Here is a 16,378-nt window from a genome sequence, read left to right as displayed (position 1 = left end):
TTCTCCCGGGGGGGGGGGGTTACATAATTTCTTTACGCAAGGAACATCGTAAATTCGCCTACGAATGCTCCTATCACAAATGGGGAAGAATTAAGGCCGACCGGAGATAGAAATAGCTGAAATGCCAAACTGAATTACTAGAAGTTTAAGAATAAAAGAAAGAAAAAATAGAAGGAAGATGGAAGGAAACGAAAGATATAAAATATAATTTAAAATAGAGATTGCTTGCTATAACGTAAAAAAAATGTAAAGCTATCCCTGCAACAGGCCGTGGAGGCCCATAGGGTTGTGAGACGTCGAGGCTGTCATATTTTGTCTAGACAATCGGCTCACAGATGGCGGTAAGGTTGTCAGCCTTACGCGACCGCCGCTCTTTACCCCCCAGGAAGATTCGTGGTACTCATTTCTGTTACTGATGAAATGAATGAACAGTCTGAGTCGACCCCAGGGCCATAGCGCCCATGTGAGAATTAGGTCAATTGAAAAAATCCACTTTTTCTGGATTCGAACCCGCAACCATCCGGCGTGTAGCATAGTTCTCAACCAACTACGCCACAGCGTACCCCCGTACTTAATATTAATAAGAACCGCATATAGGGTACCACTGTACATCAACAGTTATTTATCTCATATCATATATTACACTAGGTACATGCAGACCAGGAGTATGCTTACTGCAAAACAAAGTGAGAAGTCAGTAGATGCGACACAAGGCCACTCGTTACAAAGTCAATAATTAAATTGTGTATCTAACGAACACCTGAAGATGACCCTTTAAGGGTCGAAACATGTAGCGTTGATTTTAAATTAATCAATAAAATAATTATTGTGTTTGACAGTTGAACGTATTTAAGATCTTAATTCCTTTACAAAATGTGATAAATCCTTCCCACAATTTCAGAATTTGAATTTAATGTATTAGATAGTAGGCTGAAAAGGACAAAGAGTTTTTCTGGACTTTGTGGCAAGGCCTTTGTGTGAAAGGCCTTGCTAGTCTGTAATCGAGAGTTCTGTCCAGAGAGCACCACTCAACCGCTCTTACAGGTGGTTCTACGAGGCCATTATCCGGTTAATGGGTTCATCAACAACTTGACTTTATCAACGGGCATATTAAACTGCTTTTATGCCTGACATGAAGCAGTGATATAATGTAAGTTCACGGGCAGAGATTTTCCTGCTCTATCTATGTCACGCTGATATATGTTCTTAGTCATATCCATCATAATTACGTACTGTTCGCTTCTACTCACCAGAACTGGGGACAGTGTTCATGCTTCAGTCGTAATATGTGAAGGGAAGAGACATGTATTGTCGGCCACACGTGCCTCCTGAGCCAGATAAATTCACTTCCCACGGAACCGTAGCCGAAACGGCGGGGCCCAGGGCGGCACACCTTCCGGCAGTATAAATTCTACATATGACTGTATAAGGTGTGGGCCTTCTCGGCCCTTGCAACGCGATCTACAGTGATCCATTGTGCTTAGATTTACATATAAATCTTTCTAAAGCCGACCAGAGTGGCCGCGTGGTCTTAGGCATGAACTGCCTTCGCTCTCTTGGATGCTGAGATTGTGGGTTCGAATCCAACTCAAGGCATGGATGTCTGGCTACGTTTGTTCTGTGTTTAGGTAGCGGCCTTACGACTGGCTGATCACTCATCCAAGGAGTCCTACCGTCTGTGTAAAAAAGTTAACGTAACTGAAGAAGAGGCCAGAGCCCAAAAATGGGCTGTAGAGCCATTGACGGATGACTGAAAGAATGAAAACTTTTTAACAAATCATGTTACAAAAGTTCTAGAAGCCCGGATAGCTCAGTCGGTATAGCGGCTGACTACGGGCTGGACGATCTAGGACTTAGCTTTCGAGTCCCGGGAGGGTGAAGAATTTTCTCTTCTCCGCGTCGTCCAGACCGGCCCTAGGGTTCACCCAGCCTCCTTTCCAATGGGTACCGGGAGCCCATTCCTCGGGGGTAAAGTGGCAAGGGCGGGAAGCTGACCACTCACTTCCAACTTGTGCCGAGGTCAAGGAAATATGGCTCTATACATGCACTTCCCCGCACCCCGTCATGTCCTAATTTTTAATTACTTAAACAAAGAGACAACTAAAAAGCTGTGATTTTTAATTTTAAATCCAGTTATCCGAAATATCCGATAGCCCGAACACACCAGTGTCTTAATTATTTCGGGGTGTCTAGGTCACTGCATAATATTCCTTTATATGTATGCTTTTGTTTGGGAGACATGAACAGGCTATGTAAGATTTGAGGTTTTCACGGCGGTGACTATGACCTCTCTACTATTTCCCTATGTGGCCACACTCCATCTCTCTTCCTCTTACACAGCTGTGTTTACTCGACTGGATTCAGTCTGTTGCACCTGCTCTGCTGGTTCGCTCGCGGATTTATTCTTGTTTTCTACCCTGAAGATGGAGGCGATACGTTCCTCCGAAACGTCGGTTAACACAATTTCTACACGGCGACACATCATGAACAGGCTGTCCTCCAGTAATTTACAGACACTGCCTTAGTGTACAGGCAGGTCGTGCTGGGCCTCTTGAGTTGCGCGTGAGAAGTGAGGAGACATCATGTGGCAGGAAGTGGCGGGGAGTATTTCGCAGCCGCGTTGTGGGAGGGATACAGGATCACGCAAGGCATACAATTAACGTATTACACTTCCTACAATCCGTAAATCACTTATTTGACTGGCCAAGATCCACAGCGCAGTCTGTTGGGAACGGCCAGGTCTAGAAACACGAACATTAACTAACTCCGTGGAATGAGCCTTTCTTTAGAAACTGCCAGTTATGTATCTACTCAAGAATTTCCCCAAATTTTATGGAACCCGAAGGTTAATTGCCGTGTTCACAAGAGCTCTCTACTTGTCCCTATCCTGGGCCATATCAATGCAGCCCACATCCGATCTCTCTCAGATCCATTTTACTCGTAATATTGTGACGCAGATGCCAGTTTTTGGGCAACGGATCGGTAAAATCATTCCCGAAGTTACGCTATCAACAATATAAGGACATCCATTGCTAGATGACGGAACAATGAACGCGCATTCTTGACAACAGCAGATATTGTTTTCCGTGGAGTCCGTGCCGAGGAATTATACGAGGACACAGTCAGGAGAATTGAAGTGGTACGAGGGAGTACAACGGGATAGTGGAGTTCAGTTCGGTTGGAAGTCAGAATAATTCCCGTGGAGTATCCAGTCTGAAGATGGCGGTATGTCAGATTGGGATGTGTCAACTGTGTAGTAACCAGCGATACGACAGAGAGTTTAATAACAGAATTTAAATTGCTTTTCCGCGAATTTTTCTTGTTGAGATATCGGTATTGAGGGTTAAGCTAATCTGACATATATTTACAAAACGGTTAGTTTGTGATTTCGTATAAGATGAAATTTTCACTCTAAGGAGTGAAGCTGCAACTCGCAATGCTGAGTTCAATGGAGATCAAACATGAATTCAATTGTGACACAGTTGTTATTATTATTATTAGTAGTAGTAGTAGTAGTAGTAGTAGTAGTAGTACTACTAGTAGTAGTAGTAGTAGCAGTAGTAGTAGTAGTAAAAATAATAATAATAATAATAATAACAGTAATAATAGTAGGAGCACACGGTACCGTAGTTGGCTGAGGCACCATACTACAACCCGGAAGGCCGCGGATTCGAGTCCCGATGAGGTGGATTTTTTCAATTTACCTAAATCCATCCAGTCCCACTATGGCACTGGGGTCGATTCAGCCTCTAACAGGAATGAGTGCTAGGAATCTTCCTGGGGGTAAAGGGCGGCCAGCGATTAAGGCAGACAACCTTACCGCCATCTGTGAGCCGATTGTCTAGAGAAAATGTGGGAGCCCTGACGTCTCACAACCCTATGGTCGTTTGCGGCCTGTTACATGGATAGCTTTACTTTTTCATTAGTAGTAGTGGTAGTATTAATAGACCTACAAAGACCTTTTTTAATATGTTTTGAGAAAGATTCCGTATTGTATACCTCAATGTCAATTTGTGTAACTGAAATGAGAAATGAGAAATTATCCCGCAGTGTAGCACTGGTGAAATTTGTAGGTGAACATTTCCATGACTTCAAACCGAAAGCTCCTACATGACGTAATATGTCGAACTGCAAGGACGTGCGAAAATTTCTTAGGCTAATGAGAACTATATTTAGACGTCCAAGGTCCGTCTAATTACCAACTGATCGTCTGCGGGCACCATACGAACATGATATTGTATTCAGCCCCCAGATGCTGTCATGTGCGAACTGAAACTCAATACGTGGATTACTCCTAACGTCATTAACAAAACTCGCTTTGAAACGGTATTTCAATTGGAACGTATATGAACACTTTCCTAGCACAAAAATTATATAGGCAAATGCTTCGGAATTTATGTAATTTTAACATAAAGTTTCTTTTTTTTTAATTCGCTTAGTGGTGGGTGAAGTCCAGTTGGGTCCACTCGGCACGGCGGCCACTGATTGGCCTGTTGTACCTGCCCCCGGTGATTATGATGATGGAGAATTTGGTGGAATGAAGATTGGCAAGGGAAACCGAAGTACTCGGAGAAAACCTACCCCAGCGCCACTTTGTCCACCACAAATCCCACTTGACCAGACCCGGGATCGAACCCGGGCCGCCGCTGTGGGAAGCCAGCGACTTACCGCTTGAGCTATGGCGCGGCCTTAAAGCTTCTTAATAAAATGCGATTTTACATGACAAGCTCGAGCTAATCACATGACCTAATTCAGAAAATACATTTTGGTTGATATCAGTCTTAACCGAATAACTGCATGGGGCAGAGTCAATTTTGAGAAGAAAATATTGTCGATCAGATAGTCATAAACCTCCAAAAGGTGAACCTTGTCGTGGTGGTGGGGCTTGCGTGACTCTGTGACCTGGAGAGCTATGTCGGCGGTAGTTTAACTACCGGTAGGGTCACCCATGCCGGAAAGGTCAAAGGGTAGAGTCCAGAGATACCCAGGTCCTCCAGGTTGGGGGTTGGGCATGAGGCTAACAATCTCATCCTGTAAAAAGAATTTTGTTCAGAAACCTAACAACCAGCCTCGGGTCATACTGCGTGGGTCCATTCCTATGGTAGCACGGATTGATTGTGGAGACTGGTTGTAGAGGAGGCCAAGGCTCACCCAGGGCTGTGGTAGGTAGGTAGGTAGGTAGGCAGGTAGGTAGTTAGATAGCCATGCAATTCGCTGTCATTTATGAACATTCGAACTCCGTGGCTTTATTCCGCAAGAGAACTATACCGACCGAGCGACCGCCGCTTGTCAGCGAAGTTAGTGCCATGACCCAAATGTTAATTATGCGGGAGACTTTACGGCGGTGCGTGGAGTGCAAAGTTGCATCAGTTTACATTCCGTCGCATCCCACAAATTTTCGTTTACTTGTTCAAAAAAGCTTGCCGTTGATCCCTATTCTGGGCAAGATTGATCCAGTTCTCACCCTCACGCCTTAAGATCCATTTTAATATTCTTCTCCAGTATACATGTAGAGACACTATGCTACAAGCTGGAAGGACGCGGGTTTGATTCCAAATGAGGTCATTGCATTTTTAAATTGATCTAATCCTTCCTTCCGCACTATGGCCCTGAGGTCGACTCAGAGTCTAACATAAATGAGTACCAGGAATCCTTTGGGGGGTTAAGGGCGGCCGGCGCGTAAGGCTGACGTATTCACTGCCATCTGTGAGCCGATTGTCTAGAAAATGTGGGAGCCTCGACGTCTCACATCCCTATGGGCTTCCACGGCCTATTACAGGGATAGCTTTACCTTTTTTGTACGTCTAGGTCTTCCAGGTACGCAGTTTCTTGCCATGCGTTTCTCGTGCAGCCCATGAATGCGCCTTGATATGATCATGCTAATGATGTGTGAAGACCTGTAGATTGTGAAGCTCCTCATAATGAAGTGTTCTCCCTCCTCTTACTCCATTTCCCTTAGGGACAGTTATTCTCCTCCTCAACTATTTCTCTATCTCCATGACTTCAGTACGGAAGCGAACTATACCGACCGAGCGACCGCCGCTTGTCGGTGAGGTTAGTGCCAACTTTAGCGGATAGAGGCTGTCGCGTGGTCAGCGCAACGAATCCCCAAGGCGTTTAATTTCGGTTTTCTAGACCGGAGCCGCTATTTCCTTGAACTAGCTCCTCAGTTATTATCACGAGGCTGAGTGGACCCCCTTACAGATCCATTACTCTTACTTGTCAGAAAATCTGGTGGGGCCGGGAATCGAACCCGGGACCTATGGATCTGTAGCCAGGAACTCTGACCACTAGAGCACAGAGGCGGCCCCTTATCCAAGCTGTATTCTCCCCTCAAGATAGCAGACATAGTTCCGCACTCGTGCAAAACAGCAGTAAAATTAAAATCCTGTGCATTTTAATCTTTACGATTTCTGTTGGGAGACGCGTGGAACCAGGATAGCACAGTCGGTACAGGAACTGACTACGGTCTGGTCAACTGAAGGGTCGGAGTTCGAGTCCCGGTAGTGTTAAAAATTGTATCATCCTGATGATAAGCTTGTAAGGTCGACACATACCGTAGCAGTAACAGTCATAAAGAAAGTAAGAACGCAGCATAACAAGAGTCTATGAGCACGACTAGAAGTGGCACCTGCAAGTCTGCCCCTGGAAACTAAATTATAAATATAGGATGCCGTAAGTAACGCAAATTAAATTAAATTATTCATATATTCACTCGCATATTCCGACTGTGACCATGATGTAGATAAAATAGTTAAGCTAAATGTCATTAAATCTCTTAGTCTGTCCGTCTGTCTTTGCGCATGAAGTATTGCAAGGACAGCGTGACGGATTTTCATGTGATTTGTAGCTGGGAAAATTTACTGAAATTTGTCGTATATAAAAATTTCACACGAAATAACGGTTACTTTACACCAAGACCTACTACCCTTTCTGCTTGGATTTCGATTCTAAATCACTAAATATTTATTTGAGCGGAAAATATTTTGAAGAAACGATGTAAGGGGGAAAGGAACGAATTTCTTGTGTCTGAAACAGGTTTTCCGACATAATTAAGGTAATTTTAATTTTTAAGATATGGAGGCCATAACACAAAAGACGCTTGAGAATTATGTGCAAACATTTCTTAAGTTGTTAAAATTAATATGAGGTTGCAAATCTTCGGACATGTTAGATTTAGAAACACTGTGTTAGAAATTTTCGCGAGAATAAAAAAAAACTCGCACATTGACGGGTTTTAGTGGACAGCACATGTACTTACACGTAGTTCTTCACTGATGTCATGAGACATAGAGTTTAATTTGCTATATTATTCTGAAATATCTTTAAACAGAAATGAGACTTTAATAGGAAGTCCTTTTACACCAGGTAAGCAGGATGCATATTATTCTGCTTTCCCCCATTTGGTAACAGATAAATTAGTGAAATACTAAACTTAACCATTCCGTTGTGTTACGTGTACTGAAAAGTGAAGGTATATTTCAATCACACATGTAAACAAAAATAATATTATTAAAAAAACAAGAATCATAAATTTACTTCTCAATTTTTGATAAGAGTTCATTTTTTCGGTATATTGTGTGTGTTATAACAGGAATCAATATACCATCTAAGAACATCTTAATGTTAATTACTTGTTAAAATCCTGACATACTTGGTCATGAAGGATCATTTTTATGGTATGTACTATATTAAAGTGAAATTTTACAATTCATATATATATATATATATAAAATATCTATATCATAAATTTCCTGTAAGAACTTAAACTGATATTATCATATTGTATAATGGCATTATGCTAAAATGTGTAAATAAAGCTTAGTTGCTCTAGTTCAGTTCATTGTGATGTGTCGTGTTGTGTTGTGTTGTGTGTTTCTGTCTCGTGCTTCTTATATATAACGCAAATATGTTTGGTTCTAAATGAAATGGTTTTTCTCTGTTACTTTGTGATCGAATATATAAGTAGGTCTCTTATTAACAAAATATTAATTAAGTTATCTAATTATTTACACATAAGGCGGAGTTCAAAAAGCAATCCACTTAAGGGAATAAAAGGGCCGTGCCATAGCTCAAGCGGTTAGTCGCTGGCTTCTCACCGTGGCGGCCCGGGTTCGATCCCGGGTCTGGTCAAGTGGGATTTGTGGTGGACAAAGTGGCGCTGGGGCAGTTTGTCTCGGAGAACTTCCGTTTCCCTGCCGCTCTTCATTCCACCAATTGCTCCACAATCACCGTCACCTGTCATCTGGGACTGGTGCAATAGGCCAGAAGTGGCCGCAGTCAAGTGACTTAGTCCCACCCAACTGGCAATAAGAAAATAAGAGAATAAAGCAAATACACTTCGGTTGTTATTCGCATCTTTTTCGTGCTTTTCATTGTTATTTAAAATAATATGGCATAAATACAGCATTTGTTTGTTACATCTTTATGTAGTCACCATTAAATCTCATTTTTCTATTTTACTCTAAGTATTTGATAAGTAATTTAAATATCTCCAGTTATTAAAACAGTGGTGTTATATTATTTTTACAATTTATATGTAAAATAAATATTAAAACGTCTATGTATAACACAGTCCGTCAATAATGTAACAAATTGTTCCTTTCTCTTCCACCTACTCTTCTAATACAACATGTTTCGGCCTTAGATGGCCATCTTCAGGTGTTTTAAAATATTAAAATTGCTATATTAAAATATCTGAGGATGGTCATCTAAGGCCGAAACATGTTGCATTAAAGTATAAATGGAAAAAAGTAACAATTGGCGGGCTGTGTTATACATAGATGCTTTAATTTGGCTTGCAACAGAATGCAAATACAGAATTATGAAACAAGTAATTTTTCTGTAAATTAAAAGCCTTTCTTGTTGTCAGTCTGTCTTCATATATTTGAAACAGATTCCTTAACCTTCTCGTAGATCTAAATACGCATTGTCGTTTAGTACAATTAATAAATTTATGAAAGTACTTTCAAGGAATTGTAAACGCGTTTCACTGCTGAAACTAGGAAACGATGTAACATAATTAGAAAGAAAGTGCGTGAAAGCGATTCGCTTACCTGTGATGCGGGCTGGTGTGGAATTCAGGCGGGAGATTTCAAAGTGACGTGACGTGTGCGCCGTGTATCGATGTGTGTGCGAGCTAAAGTCTGAATATGAGGAGACTTCAGGAGGCTTTGGAACTGACAGATACAGCGCGACGCTCTTTATAGTTGAGAGGCGTCGGCGTCGCCGTATCTGTTAGATGCTGGGCTCTGGCAAAGGGGGAGAGGGACGCTTGAAATGGCAGGGGGTGGGCGTGTGGAGAGGTTCGACTCATGTCGCAAAAATATGAATCTTCCTATTGGTTCATATTTTGCAGTATATTTTCTCAGTTACATACTTTGATACATCCTATTGGCTGAGGTACTGGTAGGAGGTTGTGCTGAAATTTATGTGTGTTTGTGAAATGTTCTTGGGACGGCATCCACGTGTGAGTCGAATTGCATGGTTTCCCAGGCGTCCCATATGGGACGAATTCTTCAGAGAACTCACTGCAGGATAATGTGTATTTACTCAAATTTGCTAAAATTACGACACTTGCAATTTCTACAGGCCTGACACTTCGTAAGTACTCATATTGATTTATTCTTACGTTACTTGACCACTTAACATAGCTTACGAGTATGTAGAATCTATCGCGAGTGATGACATATAAATAATGCAGAAGAAAGCGGTCATGATTTAATATGAGGTACTATGAGTCAATTTGGTGCCCTTTTTTTAGCCAATACAGTTAGACGCCTGTTTCTTACCGGGGAGGCTCGGTTTCAATCATTAGAAAATTCTTCTGAAACCCATGATAGTGAAGTGGCAGTGGAGCAAGTTTTTCTCCGAATTTCTTTGGTTTTCCCCCGCTAATCATCATTCCACCATTGCTCCATACTCATCATTGCCCCCTGAGGCATGCAGTCACCCTGACCAAGCGTTACATTATCACATCCTCCGTTTCTAAGCTTGTCTCTTCAGTTCCAACCTACACTCGGATGGTTACAGAATAAAACCAGGATATATCTCAGGACAGCCGGTCTCTTTGCCGAGATTCGAACTCGGGAATGCCAAAATATGATGCAGGATTGCTAATGACTCCATCACGAGACAGGAGTAGTTAATTCCATGGAACTCCATCTTGAGTGCATTATATTTCTATACGCCGCCAGAGTTTATTACTTGATACAGGTGCTCGCTTATTTGCGTCCCACACAACGACGTTTCTTCCCACGCTTTGTTTGGCAAGTACAATTTTGAATTTCCCTTTTTATGGTAAAGCAGTCGAAAGCTTTGATCTACTATAATCAAGAGTAGTTATTTCTTCGTGTCAGGAATAATATGCTGTCCTATTTTGAAAAAAGTACAACCCATCTCAAATTAAAACGATTCTCCTCGATAATAGAGACGGTATCATGTATACATTTGTTGTTTCGTATTAAGTTATATATGTTGTATCCTGTTAACTAAAGAACTGTCTTATATCAGTTGAACAATAGAGGATATTTAGTTAATAGGCTTATAGTAACTTTACAAATTGATGGATGAGGGACTGATATATGATTTTTGGACACACACAATTAAACAGACGCTGACTCGAATATTAACCCACAAACACCCACCCGATGTGTAATGTACAATCCGAAAATGTTCGATAACCTGCGATACTAATGAGTTTCCTTACGTCAACGCTCTTCTTGCTTTAAATAGAAATGCAGGTCTTGTTTATATAAATTAATTATTATTTACAGTCCTTGATGTTAAAGTTAATTGTCGTCTATTCTTTTTTTTTAGTAATTTAAATATGATTTACCGCCGAATTGATTGTATTCTCCCGACGACAAAATAAATAATTTAATATCTGATGCTCTCACAACGGCGATAGTGAAAATCACTGCCTTACCGACATCGTGTAGATCGTTACTGTGATTTCTGAGAAATTTGTTGTTTCCATCTTCCTCCAAACGTTGTAACGTTCTACCAGACAACAAGGCGTCACATACAAAAGACAATACTCTTCAACGTAAAACTAGATCTTTCAGTTTCGTTTCTCTTCGAAGCGCAGGACTGCTGAGGAGATAATCAAAAGGGGAAGCACAGCAGATCACTGTAGGTCGCGGTGCAAGGGCCGAGAAGGCCTATCGTTCACACATTCATTCATTCATTCATTCACTCGTTTCTCTTTTTGTCATTTTCAAATTACTCCCTTTTAATTATTCCACTGATTAATCAAGATTGCATGGTTAATTCGACTAGGACCCGGGATTGCTCAGTCGGTATAGCTACGGGCTACCGTTTAGACTTTTCTCCACAGTGTCCAGACCGGCTCTGGGGACCACCCAACCTCTTATCCAATGGGTAACGAGAGCTCTTTTCTGGGTGTAAACAGTCTAAGGCGTTAAGCTAGCCACTCACCTTCATCTAGTGCCGAAGTCAAGAACGGTGGAGCTATACTTCCAGTCCCTCATACTTCTTCATGGCATGGTACTTAATTGTCCAGCAATAACTTTACATTTTACATTATAGTATAATAAAAGTAGCAATATAAATAAGTTGTGAATTATTATTATTATTAATGTTCTTTTAAATTCGACAACATTCTTGGTTAGAAAATGAAGTAGTGTAGTGAGAATAACTCTTAAGCGGACACCACAGAAAACGCTGTCCAACCTCCCGCTATTACCCTGTAGTCTGCTTGACGTCCACACGGTTTAGAAAGCAGTGACGCCCTACTCAAACTAAACGTGCCGAAACCTGCTGGGGCGACCAGTGTCTCAGAGATCGCCTCCATTTCCAACATCAGGGTCAGTTGGGTGAATAACCAGTCTTACCATTCTTAACACCAACTCCAATAGGACTGCTAGTTGCTCATCTAGATTGTTTTGTTTTTGAGCCATCGTGTCGGTTAGATACAAGCTTTTATTCTTTTGTGTAATAAATACCGTTACATGTACTCCTCTCCAAGTATAATTAGAACGATCAATTCAAGGAGGATGAAGTGGGCAGGGCATGTAGCACGAATGGTGGAGAAGAGGAATGCATATAGGATATTGTTGGGAAAGCCAGAAGGAAAGAGGCCACTGGGAAGACCAAGACGTAGGTGGGTGGACAATATTAAAATTATCTTGGAGAGATATGATGGGATGATGTGGATTGGATTGGGATGGCTCAGGATAGGGACAAGTGGAGGGCTCTTGTGAACACGGTAATGAGCCTTCGGGTTCCATAAAATATTTGGAAATTCTTTAGTAGCTGCACAATTGGCGGCTTCTCGAGAAGGGCTCAACTCCATAAGTAAGTAAGTAACTAAGTAATTAGGACGTTGAAATGAGTTATAGGGAGATAATTTCTTAATATGGCTATTATTTCCTTGACATAACACACAGCTTCTATCTGTTGAAACAGCAGCCACAGTCATTAACAGCAGTTGTACGTACGGTAAAGTATTAAATATCTTCACTAGTTTGACTTAATTCATTCAACAGTGAGAGGCCTGTTAAAATTGTGAATGGAATTTGCATATGGTCGCCATGTTGACTGTCTGCACTACACGAGACGACAGGTGTCAAAGTCAAGCTCTCCTCACTCATAATTATAAAAGGTTATAATCTTAGTATCGACTTTGGCCGCGCCATAGCTCAAGCGGTTAGTCGCTGGCTTCCCACCGCGGCGGTCCGGATTCGATCTCGGGTCCGGTCAAGTGGGATTTGTGGTGGACAAAATGGCGTTGGGGCAGGTTTTCTCCGAGTACTTCGGTTTCCCTGCCAATCTTCATTCCACCAATTACGCCACAATCACCCTCACCTATCATCTGGGGCTGGTACAATAGGCCAGAAGTGGCCGCAGTACAAGGGACTTAGTCCCACCCCACTAGCATTAAAAAAAATATTATCGATTTATTCATTTTTATGACCATCGACATAACCTTAATGTGTACTTAATATTTACTGACAACCGCTATATGCTTCGGCATTTTCATCAAAATCTCTGATTACTGAACTGTCGTAACTTTACCGTATTTGAATACGTATCCAGTTTTAACAGTAAATTTACACTACATTTGGAAGTATAATTCTTGACATGTATACTGTGCAGTATATTAATAGTATTAATAGTTTTTCCAAAAAAATAAAAGTCCCTATCCACAAAAATTACTGATACCATTGTACAACATACCATATGTCAAGCGTGTACAGCCGTTGCTATGCAATGACCGAGAAGTAGGCGAATAAACAACGGTGTTATGCAAACCGTTTCTAGACAATAGATAGGTAAACACGTTCTTATGGCAACGAATACTCAGGCAACGATGGAATTACTTTTGGAGGCGGTGTTTTCTACAGTGTCCGTGCAAAGGTGTTATAAGGAAGACAATTGAGGTGACCCGGTTGGTTGAGTCAGTTGAGTTCTGCAAGGTAGACTGGGAAGATACGGCGCGTGAGCACAGAAGCTGAAGAATTTCCATTGCTGTGAGCTGTTACCAAGCAACGACTAGTGAAGGCAATGCAGGTTGAGAAGACTTAACGTATAGTGATTTGTGAATTTTGGAGATCAGCGATGACGCTATAATTACTTGTATTAACGAGTCGTGTGTATGAGTGGTCAATAAATTCATTTACCAATTGATACCCAGTCTGTAGTCACCTAAATCATGAGCATGTATATAATGTTCACTTACTGACAAAAAATTGTTCCCTATTTTAATTAATTAAATTAATTAATTGATTTAACATTTAGTTCATAGCAATTCGTGAATTAAAGATTCTGCTGTTTTACCACCTCAGGATAACCGAAAGACCGTAACGTGCAGTGCTTGCTGATAAACGTGTCCGTTGGCATTGCGACTTGAAAGGCTTCTGACGGTGGTGTAGCAGTACAGAACTGTAAGGTTTCCTATTTTGGGCTCTACCCATCGTCTGGTATATATAAGACAAAAACCACAACGTTTCGGAGACAGGATCTGTCTCCGTCCTCAGGTGGATGGGGCAAGATAGACCTACTCAGTTGGGCCCGTTAGAAGAAGCTAGTCTCAATCATTGGACCAATCTCCGAAACGTTGTGATTTTTGTCATATATACCAGACGATGGATAGAGTCCAAAATAAGAAACCTTACAGTTCAGTATTACGATGTAAATTGACAACATTTAAAAAGATAAAAATATAAAATGACTAACCTTACATCAGAAGAGGATGAAAAATCTAAACGTTAAAATGGACTACCATTGCATCTGTTCAGTTCCTCTTCATCACTTAAACAATTTAAACACTCGACGCCATATAAAGAGTTATACTGATAAAGCTTCACCCAAAGGAATAACACTGATTTCGAAAAAAGTGCTGAGCAGAGTATTTGGATGTAAGAGAAAAATTACAGGTAATGGAGATAATTACACTGGAGAACCTTAATTATTTTAAGTCTTGAACAGACATGTTATAATAAAGGATGTTTACAAGCGCTGGGCGTTTAGCACGAAGGGGGAAGGTAAGGAATTCATAGAGAATTTCGATCGCAAAACCTTTTAAGGCTCTGAACTGCTCCCGATATGTAGGTATACACTGGAGGTGCATTAAATTGGACTTTAAGTGAACTGGTTGCTAAAGAGCGGACTGGATTCAATTGGCTGACGATAGGTTTGGCACTTAAAAAGAAACTTGGCCCGACAGATTTCGGAACCACACCAAATAATACCGGAAACGAATTACATGGACAGACCCACCGGATGCGGGGATCTGGGTAGTCCTGTCATTCTTTACAACTGATGTCTCCGCCGTGGCCTCTGGGCATTTTCTTCTCAGCACACAGGCAGGTGAGCAGGTGGTCTTATCGTGGCCTGCAATATGCACTCCACTCTCAGAGCCAAGCTTTGTGTGCGTGGGGTGTGATGAGTTGGGGCTTACACGAGGCCTGACAGTTAAATAACCGGACTGCTACTGCAGAATATCGTGAGGTGGGCCCTGTTTCGGGGCCATTTCGCCGTGTATATTTCCGTTGCATTTTCCGAAATTTCAAAGATTATTACTTCGCCTTGATGATGGAAACAATAGGGCATTTCGAAACGTCAGTAGTTTATCCTACATCTATTCATTCATTCATCCATGGAGCAGAGCCCTTCTTGAGAAGCAGCCAATTGTGCAGCTACTCAAGAACTTCCCAACATTTTATGGAACCCAAAGGTTCATTACTGTGTTCACAAGAGCCCTCCACCGGTTCCTATTCTGAGCTAGATCAATCCAATCCATACAATGCCATCCTATCTCTCTAAGATCCAGTTTATTATTGTCCACCTACCTACGTCTTGGTCTTCCCAGTGGACTCTTTCCTCTGGCTTTCCCACGAATATCCTATATGCATTCCTCTTCTCCCCATTCGTGCTACATGACCTGCCCACCTCATCCTCCTTGACTTGATCATTCTACTTATACTTGGAGAAGAGTACAAGTTATGAAGCCCTCATTATGCAGTTTTCTCCAACCTCCTGTAACTTCGTCTCTCTTCGGTCCAGATATTCTCCTCACCTACATCTACACGGTCGCGTAAAACAGAAACAATCTGAACCACCGTGAAAGCCTGAGTTTTCTAACAACATTGTTAAATTCTGCTCTTCTTATGTGACTAAGGTCACCTTCTGTATGCACACCTCATCATTTCACATACATGTAGATATCCCAACGTCTTTGCCATATCTGAAAACTCTATTGGAAATTATTTTCCAAAATGTGACTTCATATCGTTCTGCATGCCCACAAATTGTTCAAAATAGGATCCTTTTCTAGAGGTATAAGAGTATTTTTGTGACATGTAAAGTCATCACGGAGCTGTTGCGGCTCTGTGTTGTCTGGTGTGACGTCCCGCAGGAACATGTTACACCCGCCTTCAGTGCTGTAGAATGAGCCGAGCGAGTAACATGCAGACTTCACTTTCCAAAAGATGTGACTCTTCTATTATGCGTTTATTTTTTTAGGAACACAAAAATGTCACATGGGGCTGAATCGAGTAAGGTGAATGTTGGCAACATTATACCTACCTACCTACCACTCGGCGCTACAGCCCTGTGTGAGCCTTGGCTTCCTCTGCACCCAGTCTCCACTGCTCTCTATTCCTCATCTTCTCTATCCATCCTTTCAACTTCTTCAGGTCGTTCTCAACATCGTCTGGCCATCTAATCCTGGGTCTTCCCTTCCTTCTTTTGGAATATATCCTTCCTTTTAGCACTCTCTTTGACAATGCATTATCTTCCATTCTTTGGACATGGCAACATTATAGGCGAGAGGCAAAAGTGTCTTCACCGAAAGTGATATTTTTGGAAATGTTGATTTCTATGACGCAATATCAACTAGTTCGGCCGAAGATTT

General features: G+C 41.6%; 1 protein-coding gene across 1 annotated transcript in view; it reads right to left on the bottom strand.

Annotated features, from left to right (window-relative positions):
• The window catches only part of LOC111871501, a 55,770-nt gene extending 46,583 nt beyond the window's left edge, over window positions 1–9,187 (bottom strand). The window contains exon 1 of the mRNA XM_023864662.2: window positions 9,057–9,187. The gene's annotated coding sequence lies outside the window, so the exon portion shown is untranslated. The remainder of the gene's footprint in view (window positions 1–9,056) is intronic.
• Between the last annotated feature and the right edge of the window lie 7,191 nt (window positions 9,188–16,378).

Source organism: Cryptotermes secundus, unplaced genomic scaffold (assembly GCF_002891405.2).
Source record: "Cryptotermes secundus unplaced genomic scaffold, Csec_1.0 scaffold585, whole genome shotgun sequence".
In the NCBI taxonomy this organism is placed as follows: domain Eukaryota; kingdom Metazoa; phylum Arthropoda; class Insecta; order Blattodea; family Kalotermitidae; genus Cryptotermes; species Cryptotermes secundus.
Note: the sequence above shows the minus strand (reverse complement) of the source record. Positions and strands in the feature narration are given on the sequence as shown.